Source organism: Camelus bactrianus, chromosome 34 (genome assembly GCF_048773025.1).
Source record: "Camelus bactrianus isolate YW-2024 breed Bactrian camel chromosome 34, ASM4877302v1, whole genome shotgun sequence".
In the NCBI taxonomy this organism is placed as follows: Eukaryota; Metazoa; Chordata; class Mammalia; order Artiodactyla; family Camelidae; genus Camelus; species Camelus bactrianus.
Genome location: NC_133572.1, coordinates 15,413,348 through 15,434,172, shown reverse-complemented (window position 1 = coordinate 15,434,172; position 20,825 = coordinate 15,413,348). Strand labels below are relative to the sequence as shown.

Genomic DNA, 20,825 nt, shown 5'->3' with positions numbered 1-20,825 from the left:
AGCAGTTAAGTAAAGTAGTTTAGAGTGGGAGTGTGTGGTGTGCAGAGGAGGTTTTTGCCAGTAGGGTGCCTCTGCTGAGAGTGTGCTCTGCAGCGGGAACGGAGCACACCAGTTACTCCGGTGACCTGGTGAGTGTAAGTTGGCTGTGAAAGTTGTGCTCTGGGACTGGCGATGAGTGCTGTGGAGAGTCTTATGGAGGAAGCGTACAGGGAGCTATAAAGAGGTATTACAGAGTAGCCTGATTTATTCTAGAAGTCACAGCAGGCTTTCAGGACCATGAGACATTTGGGCTGGGATATGAAGAGCAGTAAACTCTGGTTGGAGTAAAGAACAATACATGAAAAGCTCTGAAGTGGGTTTAAAGTTGGGATATTGAGGAACCAAAGGAGACCAGAGTGGCTGGGGCACAGGAAGAAAAAGGCAAAAGCTGCGAAGAATGAGGCTGGAGGAGGAGGCAGGAGTCCTGTCATGCAGGGTCTTGTAGATGCTGCTAAGGTTCTGGGTTTTCATCCAAGTGTAGGGGCAAGTAATGAAAGGATTCAGATTTGCATTTGGAAAAGGTCATTCTGGCTGTTGTTTGGAAAATGGAGTGAATGGGGCATCAGTTATGTAGTGATTAGAGTAGCCTAAATAAGAAACCTTGTCCTTGTCCCCAAAACTACTCTACCGTTTTTCAGGGCCTTATCCTGCTACAGGTCTAAACGGGTCCTTGAAATACTTGAGGAAAAGCAGAACCTAAATTCATCACAGGTATAAATATTTTCAATACCCAGAAAGACCTGGAATGGTATTTTCTATAGCACACTTTGCTTACCACTTCCTCCTTTTATATTTGTATTTATATTCATGATTTCAGCACATCATGTTTTCAAGACAACAACAACAGCAACAAAAAAAAGGAAAAGTCATTCTTTTAAGCTTGTACCATGCAATTGATTTTCTTTGAAAGGACAACAAGTGTGTTTATTTTATCACTATAGGTCTAAAAATTAACCATGAAACATCATTCTCTGCTTCTAAACTATGTGTAACAAAGAAATGCTTTATTGCAACTTCATCAATAATTCAAATGCAACTTAAAAGAAAGTAGGGCAGCTTACGGGAAAAAACACACTTGTTCCATAATTGAGTCGATTAAATATTATTGAGCCCCATTGTCATATTCATATTGATGACACAACTTTTATAACGGCAAGGAGTCTAATAAGAAATAAGACCTCAGAATTACAAGACAGTGTGATAGACATTTCTGGGTTTTTTTTTCTATTGTGAAATGCAAGTAGTGAAAGAAAACTTTTACCTGTGTGTGATAATGAAGGAACAGCTTGTGAAAGGTGCTCTTATCGGGATTTTGGTGGTTTTCAAGGCTGTGCAGTAATAGCCAAGCTATTTTGGAGCTGTGCATACATTAGCGTTCTGGTGACGCATAATACAATAACGTGTGAAAAAGTATACGATCACACCTTGTTTAAATGTGCAGTTTTTGTGCCTAAGCCCACAGTGAGCTCTTGTCAGGTGCTGAATGTATATAAGAGAGACAAGTTTATAGAAGCTTGCAGATTGGGGCTGCATGCAAATATCTGACTATGAAAATAATAATTTTTGAAAATTGTGCTTTTTCGAAAGATCAGAAGAGTTCAGTTTATATTGTACGTAATATTTTGCAAATCAACCTATGGTTAGTTTCACCCAGTGGAAGCTTCAGAATGTACATAAATAACCATCTGAATGAAAACGTATATCTGCTCTATTTTGTATTTGCACAGTTTGAGTGAAAAGCACAGGGTTTGATTTTTAAAGACAACGATCGCAGTATAATTTATGCATTCATATTAATGTGGCTTTTCAGAATTGTCACCCAAAGAAGCAGAACCCTGGTTCCATTGATGCCCTTGTTCAAAACATTTCAGAAAACTTCCTCTCAGAATTGTCTTTTGAATCATTTGCAAGCCTGACTAAAACATCCATCTCATTACTTTCTATTCGCATTTTATACCAAGATTCATCATGCTTTTTTTTTTAATTCGCCTGAGTTGGCTATAAATGTCTCTCTGAAATGATGAAAATGGCTAAAATTGACTTTCAAATTATGAAATTTGTCACCATTGAGGATATTTAGAAATGTGTATGCATGTGTGTGGTGCAGACTTAGAAAGCAGTTTCAAAAAGGAGGTAGAAATCCTGTGAGTAATGGCTGATCTTTAGTGAGTGAGTGGTGTTCTAAGGCGATCGCTAGGAACGGAAAAGCACGTTTGGATGACATGGTCTGTTTGCTTAAAAACCAGTCACATTACTTTTTAATGACACTGTGTACCAGTTTTTGCAATGTATACAAAGAAAAATGCAAATACATCTTTTGGAATGCAAGGCCAAAATATCTTACACAATTAGTAGCGTATTTTATTAGTAAGACAATTAAAAGATTTAAGCAACTACAATGCTAATCCTGTGTTGGCAGATTCTTCAGATAATGGTCTTTACTTGGGAATGTCTCTGTATAATTTTATTTTATTTAGATACTGTCTTTTACTGTCTGATCTATATCTTTGTATATTTCCATTGGCATCGTATGTAATTCGTACCTATTTTCATGTCATTTGAAGGTACTAGTTGGTAGCATTTGAAACGTTCATTTCAGTTGACCTTTTCCTATGAGTAACAGACCCAGTTATCAGACTATTAATGCTTGTTTTCTTAACTATCAGTAAAGAACCCAAATAGTTACATGTGTTTCAAATGTAAAATAACTGGATTAAATTCTAAGTATTTTCTTAGATATCTGTGGTCATTCGGTACAACTCACACAATGTTTATGTGTTGAATGATTTATGAATAAAATGAAATGAAGTACTAATGTACGTATCTTAAGTGCTCACCGTTTATCTCCAGTTTGAACATTTGTGTTGTGTTCTTTTTAAATGGGTAGGAAATGAAAGAAATGGTTGCCAGAGAGACTCAGCTGAGAAGTTTTTATTTTCCAAGTATTAGAACTGGTTTTAGTGCTGTCTGATAGAAGGAGAACAAACAATCAAATACAATTTTGTGGTCAGTTTTTGTGATCCTGTAAGATTAGTGAAGATGAGGAGCCCACAGATCTTAGATATTTTAGGACTTCTTTCTGAGGCAGAGGATGGCAGGTTATAGCCCTTAGGCAGGACTCTTATTCGGCGAATAAAGTTTTATTGGAACACGGCCATGCTCATTCATTAGCGTATCATCTGGGGCTACTTTCAAGCTTCAAGAGCGGAGTTGAATAGTTTTGGCGGAGAACGTACAGCCCACAATGCGAAAATATCTAGCGGTCCTTTAAGAAAAAAAATTGCTGGACCTGTAAGATAAAAAGTTATACCTGACATACCCATCTCTATGAAAAATCCAAAGCATTTAGAGAGACTTTTTGGAAATTAGAGGCAGCATACAACATATTTGGAAGCATGGCTATAATCCATTTGTCAGAGGGTATAAAAAGACTCAAGGTTTAAGAGGAGCTCAGAACAAGAGTGGGACCTCCCGCAGGTCTGGGCTGCAGTCAGTGCAGACCGTCCTGCCCCTTGGGCCGTCAGGGTAGGCAAAAGACCTAGAGGTGGTCTCTGACTTCAGCTTGGGGCATTAACAACAGAAATCAAATACCTATGGTTTAAGCACGTCATTGGTAGCTCTTTGAAAACGGATAGATGACAAGTGCAAACCAGTGTTTGAATGTGAAGATCTGGCATATACTTTCGCACCGCTTTTCAGTATAACCACACACACCCTTCGGTGACAATAAAAGACTTCTTGTTTAACATGGTGTGTAATTTGTGCAGACTAATTTGTGTCATAGTAATTCTTTTATCCCGGTTAACTGTGTTCATGTTTCTTTTTTTCTGGTTTTGTAGTGCTAAATGGGTTTTTTCCCCCCTGAATGCCTTTGTCCTTGACTATTCTAAATATTTTAAAGTACAAAGTTTATGCAGGAATTGTTCCAGACTAATAGCTACTTCCTTCATATTAACACCTTAGTTTGCATTAATGAAATTGGGTGCTGTTTCGTTCCTTTTCCTAACAGGGGGAACAGTTTTGGGGGACTAAGTCAAACTGAACATATACTATACCTTTAGTTCTTTAGTAACTTTATTTTACCTGTTAACTGACATGGATTTTTGACAACAAATGTCATATTTGAAATTCCACAGAATGAAACTAGAACATTGTGATAATGTTCATTTACAATCTAACCTTTCATTGACAGTTTCTAAAATCTGTAATAGATTAGAAAATAAAATCCCGGCAGCTTTTTGTCCCCCATTAAGAAAAGTAGATTCAGAAAGCTTATATTATAAGTGGATCATGGTACCGCTTACCAAAAGGTAGGAGTTTTATTCTTGTAGGAGTTAGGCCAGTAAGTAATGTTTATATCCTCCTGATAAACATTTCTCCATGACTGAATTTTGAGCGGAAAACTTTTTTTCCTAATAGGCTCTGAGTGAAAAAAAAAGAGGCTTGTCCTCTGACTCTGTGTGTGTGTGTGTGTGTGTGTGTGTGTGTAGATCCATCTTAATACCAACTAATGCCAACATCTGGCAAAGAGATGGAGATCTGGGAATTTGTTTCTTGAAACCCTGGGACAGAGTGTTCTGCTCTGACCAGCAAACATAGCTGTGGACTTGAACTGGAATCTTCAGGGGCAGAAACGTCTTAAGTGTCTGGAAAATTGGCCTGTTGAGTCACCATGAAGGCACTAAAACAAAACTAATTTTAAGCAGGTCAAAGTTCAGTGTTTCCCTCTGGAATTCAGACTTTTTAAAAAGAGTCTCATGTTTAAGTGAAAAGGGTCAAAGTTGATGCACTGTTACAATGTTTTGAATGCTTTCCCTTAAGAACAGCCACCCAAGCTGGGATTAGCATGAGGAACTGCAAGGCTGGCACTTCAGCGTCTGGGTTAAAAATATTTTAAAGCAGTAAATGCAGTCAGTACAGAGAGATCCCTGGGAGCCTTTCTATTCAAAAGTGTGTGAGCTCAGGGCAGTGACTGCAATGTAATTTAGGGCAGTGTATGCTTCATAGCTTTGGAGAATATTGCTTCCCGCTAATGTTCCATCGGAGGATGGTAGGATAGTAGTAATTTTAGAAGGTGGTATTCCTGTTTGTCTTACATCGAAAACTTCAGAATAAATAAAAGGACCCATCAACTGAACGAGAAATGTAACTATGGAAAAGTACCAATGAATCTAAATTCAAACTGAACAGATGCAAAATCAGCATGGGTGTAGGAATATTTTTAAGGCGGAAGCTACGGCGAAAGCAACTTCGCAGGGAATGAACTGCACAGGTACGTAAGGTATGTGGCAAATGACCTGCAGAAAGTTTCGAGAAAGTGCCTTATCAACACCGAGGTGCTTTAACTCTGACCAGATGTGATGCTGTTGAACATCTGAACTGAGGAATTCTTTTAGAAAATGGAAACACAGGAGGTTTAATTTCAGTAGCTGGCATGCAGATGATATCCAGGTATCCGGAGGATGCCAGAGAATCAGCCAGTCAGAATTCCTTGAATGAGATTGTACTGGGATCATATGGTGGCCTTGCCCCGAAGTGTCTGGTTCCAGCACTTTTGATGTTACAATGTTATACACTGCCGCTTAATGCGATTGACTAGGTATTTTCTCAGTCTGAAGATCTTGTTACTGACTGGAAGGAGACCTAAACAGCCTTCTTAGACATTGAAAAGAGCTTGTTATTTTATGGTTTGTGTCTAGGAAAGAGGAGAGGAACATTTACTCTGCCTTCAAATTTAGAGACTCAGCTAAAAACTGCATGGCTACGAAATTTGGCTGGTATCCATAGTCTCCTAAACTTCCTACGAAACTTGGGTTCTTCTTATTAGCTGTTTTCTTTTTCTGTGATACAATTGCAGAATAATTCTGTTGCTATTCATCGTAAACCTTTGATACTCACTTTGAAGAGGCTTTACTTACTTAGTTATTTATGCAATAAATATCAGTTATTCCAGTTTGAGGAATTACATTTTGCATGGTGTTTACTGTCTCAAGAGATATGAACTCAGTCGTGTCTGTTTACTTTAATGAGATAAGCCTGTCTCACGTGGTAATTTTTGCCAAAACACAGAATGGAAATGCATGAGGAAGAAGGAAAAGCCAAGTTACTATATGGCATGATGACTCTCTCATACGGTTTTTAATTGGAACATGACCTGAGTTGGGCTGAAAGATGAGAAGATGTCACACAGCTCTTTGTGTTTCCTTCACCAATACAGGTTGATAGAAAGTGGTCTTTGATTTGGATCCTTGAATTCAGTTATGTTTATACATGTTAACATTATGAAAGCTGCTTATTTTAACGTAGTGATGCAGAAAGAAGGATAAGAGAGAATGAAACACTACCAAGGTTAAATTAGGAGAAGTAAAATGATAAATGATAAACGTGTTTAGGAATTGGTACTAGGATTATAACGCAGGGGTAGTTTCAGTGTAAGTTCTTAGATTTCTCTGAATCTTAATTATGGACCAGCAATTTAAATTTTTGAGCAGGGAATTTCCAGAACAAAATTTATTTACCGCCTGAACTATATAAAGAACTAGTTAGAAACATCGGTCTACTCAATATTCTAATTTATTATCTCAACATGACTGGTTAACAGTTTTATTACAGATGACCTTTAAAAAAATAGTTGTTGCTCTGAACTTTCTGCCCCTCAACGTGTCTTTGCAAGGAGAGCCTTGGAAGGGAAGAGTGTTAAATCTGTCTGATAGTAAAACACCCTGATTCTTTTTCCTTTCCCGGCATCTCCAGGCTCTGTCAGCTGTTAAACCTGTGCTCGCCGCCGACCGCTGGCTCTGCATGCTGTGTGGATCCTTTCGTTTAACTGGCCTTGCTCTTAGCTTCCCCACTTAAACCAGCTATCAGGCTCCTCCAGGTCAGCCAGATAGTTTGCCTCATAGCAAGCTCACCTGAAAACATCTCCTGGGCGAGGGCCTGTGATTTCATGATGAATAGTCACCTCAATGGGGAGCTGCAGAGCTCACCTCTATCTTCCAAGGGTTAACAGTAACCTATAATAATAATTTGGTGCCACAAAATGCTTCTTTTATGCATTACCTGTTTCCAGAGGCCTAATTTAGGTTTGTATCAAAATGGATATCACAAACAGTACAGCTTCCTGCTGAGAAGCAAAGTGCTACCGAGAGACTTTCTGTTATTCTTTTGGTGGCATCTGGGAGGGGTGAGGAGACACTCGGGGGGAAGGAAGCAATCGTCGGATGCTTACAGTGTCGCCCGGGCAAGCCTTGGTGGAGAACGGTTTTCAGAGGCAGAATAGCTTGATGGAATTGTTATATCAGAAACTGAACTTTGTTCTATTGCACTTGATAGGAGGCAAATTTTAGAACAAGGCAAACAGCAGAAGTGGTTATAGCAGATAGCTTATTTTTCTGTATGATTTTCATACTTCATGCTCTGGCAACAGTGACAGTGCTTACTCAGGTGTAAATACAAACAATAAGACAGTGCCGAGAAAGGTTTAAACTTCAGAGCGTCCATTGAAAGCCTTATTTCCTCCTCACGGAATCCCTGGCTGTGCTAGAGTCAGTCCAGCAAAGTTAATCCATCAGCGGGTCCCATCTTTCACTTTGTACCCTATTTTTAAATCGCCCAATGCAAAACCCCAAACATGCAAGGCTCCTCTGTTGTCCTCGTTCTTCAAGCAAACAGAAATTTATCATAATTTTTCTAACGTAACTATACCCTGGAGTATTTGCACTTTAAATAGAAACTTGTGCAGAGTTGTTTTTCATAAATGTTTAGAGTTAGAATTTCTGGCTGTGCTGGTAGTGAGAGATGGAAAAACATGGCAATATTATTTCACAGACGGGGTCTTCCAGGGAGCCCTCAGTTCACACCAAATAGGCTACATTACCATCATAGCTCAAGCCAGGAGCTGATTTTAGCCCAAATACATGACGGTAGGTGACCTGTGTCCTGGAATTCAGTGGTGGAGGCACTGATGCGCTTCCATGCTTTAGTCCCTGTGGCAGCCTCTGGACTGCACCCGGCCCTCGGTCCTCATACCTGGAAAAGGGATGGGAAAACCTCCAGGAGCTGGGCACATTGTCAAGAACTCCATCCCAGAACTTTAAGTCTGGCTCCCGCTTCAACATTTTGCTCTTGGATGTTTTCTGAGAGCGCAGGGTTTTTCTTGGCCTGCCGCTTCCCCAAGTGGCCAGCCCTCGCCTCTTCTCTGTGTGGTACCCTGGGGATGTGTTCTCAGAATGCCCGTTTCCCACCCGCCCCTGGGAGCACCGGGAAGGAGCAGCTGTCCTCGCTTCCCCACTCCCACTCCAAGGAGAGGCTTGGGTGCACAGGCTTCTGTCACATGCTTAATTTGTGCATCTCAAACACAGCTTGCTCTGCTCTGCATTTTGGCTCAGTGCACATGTTGATCGTGTTCGTATAGAAGTTCATCTTGGGGTATACTCATGAAGGGATAATCAATATGATTTCTCTTTCTAGGGACTCAGTTTTTAAGAGTATTTAATGGCTATTGGAAAAAAAGGTTAATTTTCTTAATACACTGCAATAACATAGTCATGACATTCTTTTTGATTCTTTGAAAAGCTGTGTAAAAACTAGATTTTTAAAGAGTTTCTATTATAAAGGCTGCTTTCCGACACGTTATGTGTTTCCTTATTTAATGGGCCGTAATTCATTTTGTAAATGTTACTCTTTCAAAGTGGGAAGACTTTCTACCACCGTAGTCTGAGAGTTTGGTCACTATTCTTAGGGATGGCTCAGATCTTCCTTGTAATAGCAGCTCCCTGAAGAAACCAGAGAAAAGAAATAACATCCAACCTTCAACTGCAGCTTTTGTCCCATTTAAATTGCAGTGGATAATTTTGAAAAACTGTAAGTGGGGTGATGATGTAAGATGGACTTTTAACTCTCTTTTCAAAGTTTCTTCCAATTTTTGTGCTTATTTCAAAACCTTTACCTAGAATGAGAGTGCATTCATGTAGTTTAATGTCCTTTGTTTTCATTTTTTTTTTTTATAATGATTGGTGGGTAGAAATGTGCCAGGGCTTTGGGATCTGCGCCTCCTTTGGACCCCATAGGATGTCAATGGACTCATTAGGATTTAGCCAAGTTTTATGCATTATTCATAATATACATTCACAGCGTGTGCACTGACGACCGTCTCCTGTGTCTGCTTAGTCAGAACCATTTGCATGCTATATTATGGAACCATAATACAGAATGCATTTAGCCACATTTTCTGTATTATCCTTAATACATATTGTCATCATATTCTGTTATGGGGTACGTGGTGAATGTGTTTAAACAATAGCACGCACTTGTGCATTATGACTCCATAAAAACAAATGTATAATAAAAGTCTTGATGGAAGTAATTATTGCATATGTGCAATAATAGTTTCTAAAAAAGCCTTCATATTATTTCTAGTTTGCTTTTATTGTTTGATTATCTAGTTATTTGTTTTATGTTGCTTTATGCCTGCTGGACTGATGTCCTGAAAATTTTAATTTTGAAAACAACATACCTTCTTTATCCCTCTCATATCCTTCCTCGTTAGTTTCCCTAAATGAGTATTTTAAAGTGTAATATTTAAAAGGGACTCGATGATTAGGAAGAGCATGTTTCCTAGCTACCAATTAAAGATCTGTAGGGTATTTGTTATAAAGAGCCTGTGTTCCATGTAGCAGCAAGAACTGTTATGTATGTGAGAAATTAACATCAAATTATTAACATCAAGTTATCTTCCATATCCAGGACAGAGAAGCTCTGAGTTCTAAAGTCAACAATGACTCTCCTTTATTTAAGGAATTGGCACCTTTATCTTTTTATTTTGGACATCTTGCTTGCAAAATGGAAATGACCACTATTTAATTGCAATAGGATATCAGATTCATTATGTCTTTTTAAAAAGATATTAATTTGGATCAGAGAGAAAAAAATCTAGAAATATAGCTATGTGTCACAGGTGTGAGGAAAACAAATTCTTCAAAACTCTAAATGATAATTTGTTGAAAAGTTAAGCTATGATGGAAATTTTAGGTACAGGATATATTAAAATGATTCACTGAAATGATAAGTCTTTTCTTTTGAGAGGGGTGTTGGTGGTTTTTCAATAGTTTGAAGTCATCCCCTCTTGGTTAGTTACTAGAGAACTCATTTTAGAATGTTCATGTTGAACACCCTACAGTTCATTCAGTGTCCTCCAAATCTAGTGCTTTTACACGTGACCACTTCCTATTTCATTATGAAACCATTTGTAGGAACAGATTTGGAGTTAGAAGCCAGTAAAAGATGGTAGTCTTAGTTTGAAGGGCATTCAGTCTTTTTATTGATAATGATGCTTTTATCAGCAATCTGTTTACCTTGCAATCAGTCTTATGAAATTTACCTTTTAGTTTTGTTAGACAATATTGATGAATTTTTTTTTCAGATAAATGACCTCACTGAACATTTGAAGTGTACCCACTTGATAATGTTGTAAACCATCCTCCAATGTCTTCTCTTTTCAGCAAGTTTGATATTTTGCATCCAGATAAAATGGCTCTTTCAGTAGTGTCCATATTCCTTGGCAATCTGGGGGAAAAATAGATTTGATGCAAAATCTGATTGATATCTTTTCTGCCAGTCTCAGTATATTATTCTGTTTCTCCATTGACTTTCACATAGTTGTCTGCATGCTGAGAAGGCAGTAGATTCAGATCTTCTGGCTTTGGATATAGTTCCAAATGTGATGGATTGAAAGAGAGAAGGATATGGTATTCACCAAAACCTAGATAATTTGGTTATATGGTATAATATGATTTTGTCAGAGAAAGAGAGATCGATTATTAGAGAAATAGGTAAAAGGGTGTGCCTTGTTAGATGGATGCTTTTGTGCCGTAGAGGAGGAAAAGGATCTCACTGACTCCTGTTTTAACAAGCTGTATTCTTTCTACTCTTATTTGATATTTCCTTCCAGTGGGCTTACTTAACAAAGTTGATTGCTTTGTCCAAGTTTTACTGTCAGTTGAAATAGTGCCTCTGCACAAAAATGTCCTCATGTTAATTTTGGTGTTTTATTTTTTCAAGTTTTTAGGAAAGTCATTGACCCACAGTCTATATGTCGATGAAATGAAATGCCTAAAATGTTTTGTTTATATTTTTTACTAATTAAGATACATTTATAAATGAGACGGCTAGAAACAAATTCAATTTTTTAAAATAAAACTCTCAATGTAAAGGAGTGCTGAATCTAATTCAGCATAGTTACTTTCAAGGCTGTATACATACCTCTTTGAACGGTACTGAAATTGCTCAGAATATTTCAAGAACGCCTCCTTGAGAGTTGCCATAGAGCCTGAGGCAGACTCTTTTGATAACCTCAGTGGGCAGATTTTCTAACTTTGAAGAAAGGCTTTATCTTTCAAAATAGTCAAAAGATATATTTGAGCCAAGTCTGGAGAATAAAACAGGCAGTTAGTCAAAAGGGGAGTGGGAGGGGAGGGCAGCACAAATTGTGGAACTGAAGTGACTGGTCTGTTTTCTTGGGTCAGTCATAAATTGGAGGATTACAAAACAGGGCCGCCAAAGTGTTTTAAGCAATAGCCACAGGGAGATGAGAATATAGTTTCTTAAGCTGAATTCTTTGAAGAACTACACTTTTTTTTTTTTTTGTCTGCAAAAGTTTAAAGTATGGTTTAAAATAGATTTAAAATATGTTATGTTACTTTGTAGTTATACCTTACACAGTCACAATAGATTTCGTGTCTTTTTTGTGTTCATCTGTTATAACTGACATGCAAAAATGTATCCATTTTTAGATTGGTGTGCCTGTTCTTTCCAAATTATGAGAAATGCAGAGTTTTTCAAAACCGTTAATTCTGAGCTAAGATGAAGTATCCAAATGGAAAAATAATTTGTCTGCCTTTTTGGTTTTTCAGATTATTTTTTCATATAAGTATTTTCCAGATTTAAGTAAGTATGTATACATATATATATATATGATCTTTTTCACTTTATTTTCCATTATAGGTTATTACAAGATATTGAGTATTGTTCCCTGTGTTAAACAGTAAATCCTTGTTTATTTATTTTATATATGGTAGTATATATCTGCTAATCCCATACTCCTAATTTATTCATCTCCCTCCCTATCCCCTTTGGTAATTGTAAGTTTGTTTTCTATGTCTGTAAGTTTGTTTCTATTTTGTAAATAGATTTGCTTGTATTATTTTTTTATATTCCACATATATGATACCATATAATACTTGTCTTTATCTTGCTTACTTCACTTAGTGTGATTTCTCTAGGTTAGATTTTAAAATTTTAAATGTAGATTTAATTTTTTCTGCTTAATTTGGGTGAGAGGCTGCTTTAATTTTCATAATAATATTTATTTCAGGGAGTTTCTTCGTTTACGTTTACTTGTGGCTCTTCATGACCAGCTCAGCCGCTTGTAGACTGGCACAGTAACTTGCAAACAGATCGCTTCCATAGATAAGCAGTAGGAAGCACATACAATTATATACACACAGGGAGTTTCATGGCTAACTTCCATAGTAATACATGTGAAGAGATCATGATTTTGGAGATTTAATAACAAGGTAAATATTCAGCAGATGATCTTACTTTTCATTTTGGAGTGAATCTCAGCTATCACCATGTCCAAATCCCTCATTTTGATACCCTCAAAACTTCTCGAAATGCCTCACTGCCATGAATAATGTTAGAAGGGTTGGTATAAGGAAGAGCAAATTCAACAAAGAATGTTGCACTAAGAGAAAATAATTGAGCCCTATTTTATTTTATTGTAGATAATTACAAAACTCAAATTACTTAGGGAATCGCCATGTTCTCGAGGAGAGTTAAGACATGGAACAGTTTTTCTTGTAAGGTGACCAAAGGCGGATGTTCAAATTAACGTGTATACTAAACGTAAGGTTTGGATGAGTTTGGACTAGGTATCACTTTTTCTTTTAAATTGGAATTAAGTTCGATTTGGCTTTGTAAATATTTGTTACCTCCATAATAATGCAGTGAGTTTACCATAGATAACTTTTTTTTTTTTAAGTACCATGGAATCCTAGCAGTGTTAAGAGATTTTAACAGTTTTCTTTATTTTAGTAGTTCTGTCTAAATTTCAATTACATATTTTTGGGTCTGTTAAAAAAAGACCTCACTCTTTGATCTACTCTGTACAATTGCATATTGCCATTACAATCCCTAGTCCAGAGAAGAGAATACATTCATTTAGCTTCGTTGGGAAATGTCCTCTCCCTCTGTTTCTCCCTCTGTCCCTGTGTGCTTCCTTTCTCCCTTCTTTCTGTTGTTGTGGTTTTTTTGGTACCTTACATCCCTAAGTTAGTTCTTATTGCATACTGGATGTGAGTAGAGAAGGGCAGTAAAAACTGACTTTCTAGTACAGTTCTATATGTTATGTTTGTGAGAGTTCTCCTAGTTCTTAATGGCTTAAATATGTTTGCACATGAGTCCCATAACATGCCCCTCCCGCCGTTGTGTTGTTGCTTCAGAAAGAGCCTGGCAGAGAGGGGATCTAAAGCCATCATCTGGGTTTTCTGTACTCAGGCCACTTCATTTCTCTGCATTTCTCTTTCCTCACCTGTAAACTTGGGTGTAACTTACAGAATTTTTGCAAGAATTTAAATGAGTCAATGGCATGAACTTTTTGCATTTTGTGAATTGGTGATATTCAGATAGATGTCAGGTGTTCGTTCCTTGATTTGCTGGAAATGCAGAGCAGCAAGCTGCAGCTGGATCTGCCGTTGTTTTTGTTGATGATTTCTTTAAAAAAATATGTTGCATGCTTTTTCGATGAAGCTCAGACTTCATCACTTTTCAACTGGAATGGCACTAGTCCTCCAAGTTCTACTTCTTGGTTTTTTCTTTCTCTTGAGTGATGTCAATATAAATTTTAGTTCAGGCCTGGGGATGATGTGTGTATTTTCTTTTTGTTAATAGGTATGTGGTATATAAGTTGAGTATTTATAGCTCATTATTTTGATAACATGCTACAAAGATCCCAGTAGTCAGATTTAATATTTGTTTTAGGAAAGAATTTGCCACTGCAGACAAATTTATTTTAGACTGACTTTTCTGAAGAACAGCAAATTTAAATGGTTGGGGAAAAAAAACCAACGTGATAAAGTAATGTGATATATTATCTGAGTTCGTGGGAACCATTTGTAATCTTTCTGTACTCAGAGGATATTAAAAAAATTCTCTCCATCTTCATTGCTTTATTTTTTGTGTAGTAGTAACTGGCCTCTCGACATGGGCTTGTACTGTTAAGTTACAATTCCAAGTGAAGCAATAAAGACAAACAATTCTGGGTGTTGGCTGTAGCATCTCCATTCTGACTTTAGCCTTCATCTCTTATCTCCTTAATTCTCTTTTTTTCTTCCCTTGTCAAGAGAACAGTGATAATATATTTTGCAAGATTGCTCAGATGACTAAATGAAGTAATATATACATAAAATCTCAAATATTCTGAAATTGAAAAGTGGCATATCAGCTACTAAAATACTGAGTATTTGCCTATGAAAGAGACAAACTGTAATGCCCAGACTTTCAGGAGTGATTTGCAAAATCTTTCTTTAATATTTAAAATTCTCTGGTGGAAGCGCATTTTCAGAACTGGCATACTCATTCACAACCTGTCATTCTTCCTACAAACCCAGTGAAGGAAACTGAGGTCCAGGGATGCAAGACGAGACTTTCAAGGTCACATGGAGAAATAGGAGAATTGATCATAGAACCCAGGTCTTGTGACGCCGTTCCTGGGCTCTGTTCTCCACTCGGCACAAGGCCGGGTCTACCATTTGGCCTGCTTTGGTGGTAAGATGTCTTTCAAGTGAGAGTGACGTCGTATCAGCAGCCTTCACCCTTCTCTCGGAAATGAAGACTCTGGAGAGGCATTTTCCTTTTGCTTTCCTTTCCCCCTTGTGGTTATTGACAAAGCTTGGATCATGTTGAAACTTGTTGCAACCACCAGGGAACTCTTTCAACTTTTAATAGTTATCACCGGGCTCCTGATTAACAAGTAACCAGCATGATTATGCTCCAGTAAGTTGGAAAGACTTGTCAGAATGTAATATTCAGATGAGGATTGGACCTCCAGCCATGAAAAAAAAAAATCCCTGTTGATATTTTCCGTAAAAGGGGACGTCCAGTTCAAAACCAGCAGAGCTGACTGCCACTTTGAGTAAATGAGATCCTGAGAAATGGCTCTGAAGAGAGCTCGTTAGTCACGGCTCACATTAACACAGTGTCCCCTCAAATTTGTTGGCGTCTTTCTCATGAAAATGCTGTGTAAGGAGCCCTCAGGAGGTTGTTCTTTCCCTATGTTTTGCCCTGAAATAAAACAAAAGTAGTAAAAATTTTGACACTTGCGTTTGTGGAAGTGTGTGACAAAGACAGCTTTTGGTAAAGGAATGTTTCACAAGTGTTGTCCATTTAAATCAAAGAAGCAATGTGCTCCAAAGGCGAAAGGAACTTTTAAAAAGTCATGTAAACTTAATTCACCATTTCTAAAGTAATTGACATTTATATTCATTACAACCTGTGATGACTCACTCTCTCTCAAGAATAAAAAAAAGAAGTGTCTTTCTTAAGAAATCAGTGGGACATTTATCTCCCCTGAGAAACGAGTTGGTGAAGTGATCCTGTCTGTGTGCCCCCACCTGCTCCCAGGTGAAGAGCTGGCCCTCGATGACTGAATACGCTTCTTGCAGAATGTCAGAAAATTCCCTTTATTTTCTTTAGATTCTATTCAGCAACGTTTAAGGAGACAAAAAAAAAAATCTTCAAGAGAAACAGTAAAAAGAGAAATAGAAGTAGAGTCTCCATTAACAATTGTGTTTTTCTGTGGATTTCGAAGACTGAATTGTTGTCTCAGTGCCAGATCTAGAGGTTGGTTCCGGTCATGTCCCGAACCAGGTTATCACTAATGTCAGTGCTCACAGATAGTCTTAGCAAGGACACTGATGCGGCAAGTTTTAACTTTGTTATTTAAGTGCTAATAACAAAAACACAACTAGGTTTACTGTTTCACCTCTCTCCTCAGAGCCTGTGTTTATGTGGCTTCGAGATGTCACATGAAGACATTTCTCTGGGGAGGTTAGGATCTCCAAAATGTAGTCCGTGGTAGCTGTAACTGAATACTTCCCATGTGCCAGGCGTTGTCTTTGGCACTGGGGATAAAGCAGTGGACAAAACAGACAGCCCTGGCCGTGGAGGAGCTTAACATCTAGTGTGCACGATAGAAAATGAACTAGAAAGAAAGAAATGTGATAATTTCAAAAATATGTAAATGAATATACGTATGTATATGCAAGACTGGGACACTGTGGTGTACACCAGGGATTGACACATTGTAATTGACTTTACTTCCATTAAAAAAAAAAAAAGAAAGAAGATAATTTCATATGAAGAAGAATAAAGAGCATACTAGGATAGAAAGTGGTTCCCAGGATCTGCTTTGGAAGAAGCAGTCAGGGAAGAGGATGGCATAAGAGTTGAGATCTGTGTGATGATCCAGGAGGACAGATTTCTCAGGAAAAGGAACAGCACACAGTGGGGCTCAGCGACGAGGAAGAGACTAGCTCACTCTGGGTGGGGGAGCCCCCTCTTTCCCTCACTTCTCATACCTGTTACACGTGCATCCTCAGTCATGATCTGCCTTCCTATTTCTTCTAGAGATTAAAGGCATGAGAAGAGGACTACTTGAAACTTCCGTCGCCTGGCTGTGCACCTACCTGCACAGATTCTGCCTTCTCCTTGTTCACATGTATAAACCGTAGGGGATCCTAGGAAAGGCTGATTCCTCCACTTGTGCACAACATCCTCTAGTCTGTCTCCTCTGCCTGCTCAGACGGTCCTCCACTCGTGCTTCTCTTTCTCTCCTCCTCATCAACTTTTCCCTCTCTGCTGTGTCTTTCCCATCCACTTGCCATCAACATTTTCCTCTTAAAATGTTATTTCTTCCATTTGAAGAGGAAAATCATTCTCTTGATGCCACGCCTTTCCAGCGACTCCGCCGTTGTCTCCATCTGTTTAAAGAATTCCTTGAAAAGTTGTGTAAATTTTTTGCCTTCAAACTCTTCCCTTCCCCTTTCCCTTGGAACCACTCCAGAGAGGCACCCGTCTTCATCACACCACCGAAAGCAGTCAACAGTGGCCTCCAAGTTGCCGTGCCAGTGATTAATTGTCAGTCCTCACCTTTCTCGCCCCGCCTGCAACATTGGGAGCTGCTGTTCACTCTTGCTGCCTCATAGCATGCTTTGACTTGGCTTCCATTTCCTTGATTTTCCTTCTACCTACTAGCTGCTCCTTCTCTGTTCTTTATTTGATCTCTTCACCACTGTAATCTCTCAATATTGGTGTGCCCTAGGGCTTAGTTCTTGGACCTCTTTAATATCTAAACAAAAATTTTTAGTTAGTCTTTATCCAGTCTAATGGCTCCAAATGCCATCATGTACTGATGACTTTGAAATATATATATCTGGAGCCCAGAGCTCTCTCCTGGACTTTAAAGTCATATTTACAATGGCCTACTTGACATCTCTTTCTGAATGGCTAATATAATAGGTACGAATGTGAGCTCCTGATCTCTCCCCACCCCAGACTCCTTGCTTCTTCTGCGGTCTTTCCCATCTCGGTTACAGCAATGCCATTCTTTCAGTGGCTCAGGCCAAATCCTTGAAGTCATCCGCATACAACTCTTTCTTTCATGTCTAAGCCTCTCGGGAAGACTGTCTTCTCTACCTTCAAAATATATCCGGATTCTGACTTCTTAGCACTTCCTTAGCTGCCACCGTAGTTCAAGCTTTCCGCATCTCTCATCTGGATGACTTTACTAGCCTCCTGACTGGCATCCCCGCTCCCACCATTGCCCATCTGTAGCCAGTTTTTGTTGCACAGCTGGTGTGATCATGTTAAAGTGTAGGTAGATCCTCTTACTCTGCTGTTCAAAGCCTGCAGTGGTTCCATTTCCCTTACAAATCAATAGCCGTGTTATTACAGTGGCTGACAAGGCCCTAATGATTTGTTATTCCCCTACCACTTGGACATCATAGCCCAATACCTTCCCTTTTGCTTACTCTGCTCCGTCCACACGTGTGTTCCTCAAACACTCCTCGTCTTCTCCCACCCCAGGGCTTTGGCGCTGGCGTCTCCTGTCTTTAGGAGCACTCTTCCTCCAGATACCTGCATGGTTTGCTCTCTCTCCTTCTTTAGGTCTTTACTCAAATGCATTTTCTTAGTGAGTTTTTCCCTGGCCACCCCATCTAAAATGTCACCGCCCTTTCCACCCCTCCCCAGGAACGCACATATAATCCCTTTTTCTGTCTGCTGCTTCCTGCTTTATTTTTCTTCTTAGCTCTTATTACCATTTTGAATTTTCCTATACATTCTCTCAATTTTTCTTGCCTCCCTCAACTAGAATGTAAGCTCACCAAGGAGAGAGATATTTGTATGTTCTGTCCATTGCTGTATGCCGAGAACTGAGAAGAGGGCTCAATAAATAGTTCTAAACGAATGAGTGAATGATTCAATAGAAGAGCATACTAAACCAGAGAAAGATTAAGGGAGCAAACGTTGAACGATGATTTAGTGAGACAGAATTTTGTTTCTAGGGCTCTAGGATGCCATGCCATGTTCAATTTTCCAGCTCAGCATTGTTTCCTGGGCATAAAACCAGTTTAATTTTAAAAGAATAAATTTTTTTAAAAAGAATGAAGATTTTTAAAAAAAGAATGAAGATTTTTAGATTCTCTTGGAAGTATAATGATCATGCAAATCCTACATATTCATATCTTATTTAAAGAAGTTAGAAAATATACAGAAGAACTATAGAAGATTGCTGTACAGGCTGCAGAAGTTTTGTTTCCTAAATATTAATACAAATATCATGTTAAGGAAGTAAAACAATTTCAAGTAATGGTTTTTTAAAAAAAAAACTCACAGGTGTAAAAGAGAAGCATATGGTTGAACAGAGATTGCCAATGAAATTGACAGATGATTAACATTCATTAAAACTTTTAATTAACACCTTGGAAAATTCCATAAAAATGATACTGTATGTAAATGACGATGTGTGATATCTTGGAGCATTCTCTTACCTGTTTCACAGAGGGGGAAGAAACGGATCACAAAGCTGCTTATGGTAACGATTTTCCCTCGCCTGGGGTTTGTTTCGCGTGTCATCTACTTGTGTCAATCATGCAGGTTGGAGCTGCCAATATTCTAAATATGTTTGTCTGACATATAAGTGATTCTCTGGAGGAAAGAAAAACTACCTTTTAGTTTCTTATCACTTCTTTTCAACATTTCATGGTTAAGTAACTGCGGGAGAATTTGAGCTTTTAACGTGGAACTTTTCCAAGCTGATTTAAAATCTGGTTCATTCAAAACATGGTAAATAAGATTTGGGATCAATAAATCATATGTAATGTAACACTGAGGGTTGTGAGAAGCTGACTTTGTGAGGGATCCAAAACCCTAAATTGCACTTTATTTTGTATGTTGAGAATACATTTTCTGTTCACTGTTTGTGGTGAAATGGGAGTGTTTTCTGCTTGAAGATAGTGGTGATGGGTGTATGTAATATTTCAAAACTTTTTACAAAAGATATAGTTACTATAGGATTTTGTTACTAATTTTTGAATTCTGCCAAAAGATGGCTTTTTAGTGTTTTGCTCGGAGAATTATGGTACAAATATAAGCTTACCTACCTGTTGCTGATTTCAAAACCTGGGAAGGGGGGAATGGTAAAAGACATAGAAATATGTTTTTTTTGGACAGAAATGTGTTTTAGTTGTTAGTAGATGACATATTTGGTTATGGTTAAACATACATGGATGGTCTAGGATAATCATTAATGACATGAATTATTCTCCCAAACTGTCATCTCTTAAGAGTCTCAAGGACCACAGAGAGTATATGTCTCTCTCTCCCTTTTTTCCTTGTACTATCTGCGTACAGTTATGGCATTTAACTTCCTCCCCATCTCTCTTCTGCTGCTTCTCTCCTCTCCCACCTCCCCTACCTTATCTTCTCTCTGCCTTTCTCCTGAGTTTTCCATGCTTCTGGGCTAAGTGCCTATTGACTTGACCATTAGACCCACAACCAACAAGCGATGGTCCTCTTCTTACGAGCTGCATGGTCATGTTGAGTTGAATGATGTTAGGTCTTCTTGGAGAGTTCTGTTCTTAAAAGCTATTGAGAATCTATTAATTTGCTGCTCGAGCTGTTTCCTCTTTGGTCAAAGGGCAGCAGGTCAAGAGGAGATAGAATTGGGTGTCACAGCAGTTTCAGAAGGCTGATGTTTGCAGAAAGGTAGCTACGTAAGTGAGGCATTATTATAATTTAAATTACTCAGTGTGATTTTAAAGGATCAGTTATCATATGCCTGCTTTGGAAAGCTAATGTGTATTTTAGGTTCAGTATTTAAGTTCCTTGCAATAATTTTTTTTATTCTCTTGTTTATTATTTAGGAAGTATTAAGATTTTAAGTCATTCTACAGATTAATTGAAGGAGTTAAAGCAATGGAACTGAGATATAAAAGCTTTAAATCACAAAAGAACAAATTTATATTATTATTTTTATCTTCCCGAGTGTTAAGAACCTAAATGTTTTGTAGCTGAAACATAAAGAATGGAGGAAGAAACAAAAAATTACACTGAAAATACTAATTAAGCATGAATGTTGCCTGATTTGTAATTCCATGTACAGAGATTATAAAGAAGAAATGTGGCTCAAGAAGGATGAGAGGTTCTAAATCTGTGATTCTGACTCTATA

General features: G+C 38.2%; 1 protein-coding gene across 7 annotated transcripts in view; it reads left to right on the top strand.

The window, feature by feature from the left end:
* The window catches only part of SOX5 (SRY-box transcription factor 5), a 903,293-nt gene that overhangs the window by 19,798 nt on the left and 862,670 nt on the right, over nt 1-20,825 (top strand). Inside the window, exon 1 of one of the 7 annotated variants that reach the window (XM_074357828.1) lies at nt 4,911-5,311. The exons of 5 other annotated variants lie outside the window; for them this stretch is intronic. The gene's annotated coding sequence lies outside the window, so the exon portion shown is untranslated. Of the gene's footprint in view, nt 1-4,910; nt 5,321-20,825 lie in introns of those variants that run through there. One more of the 7 variants, XM_074357829.1, reaches the window with a different exon arrangement.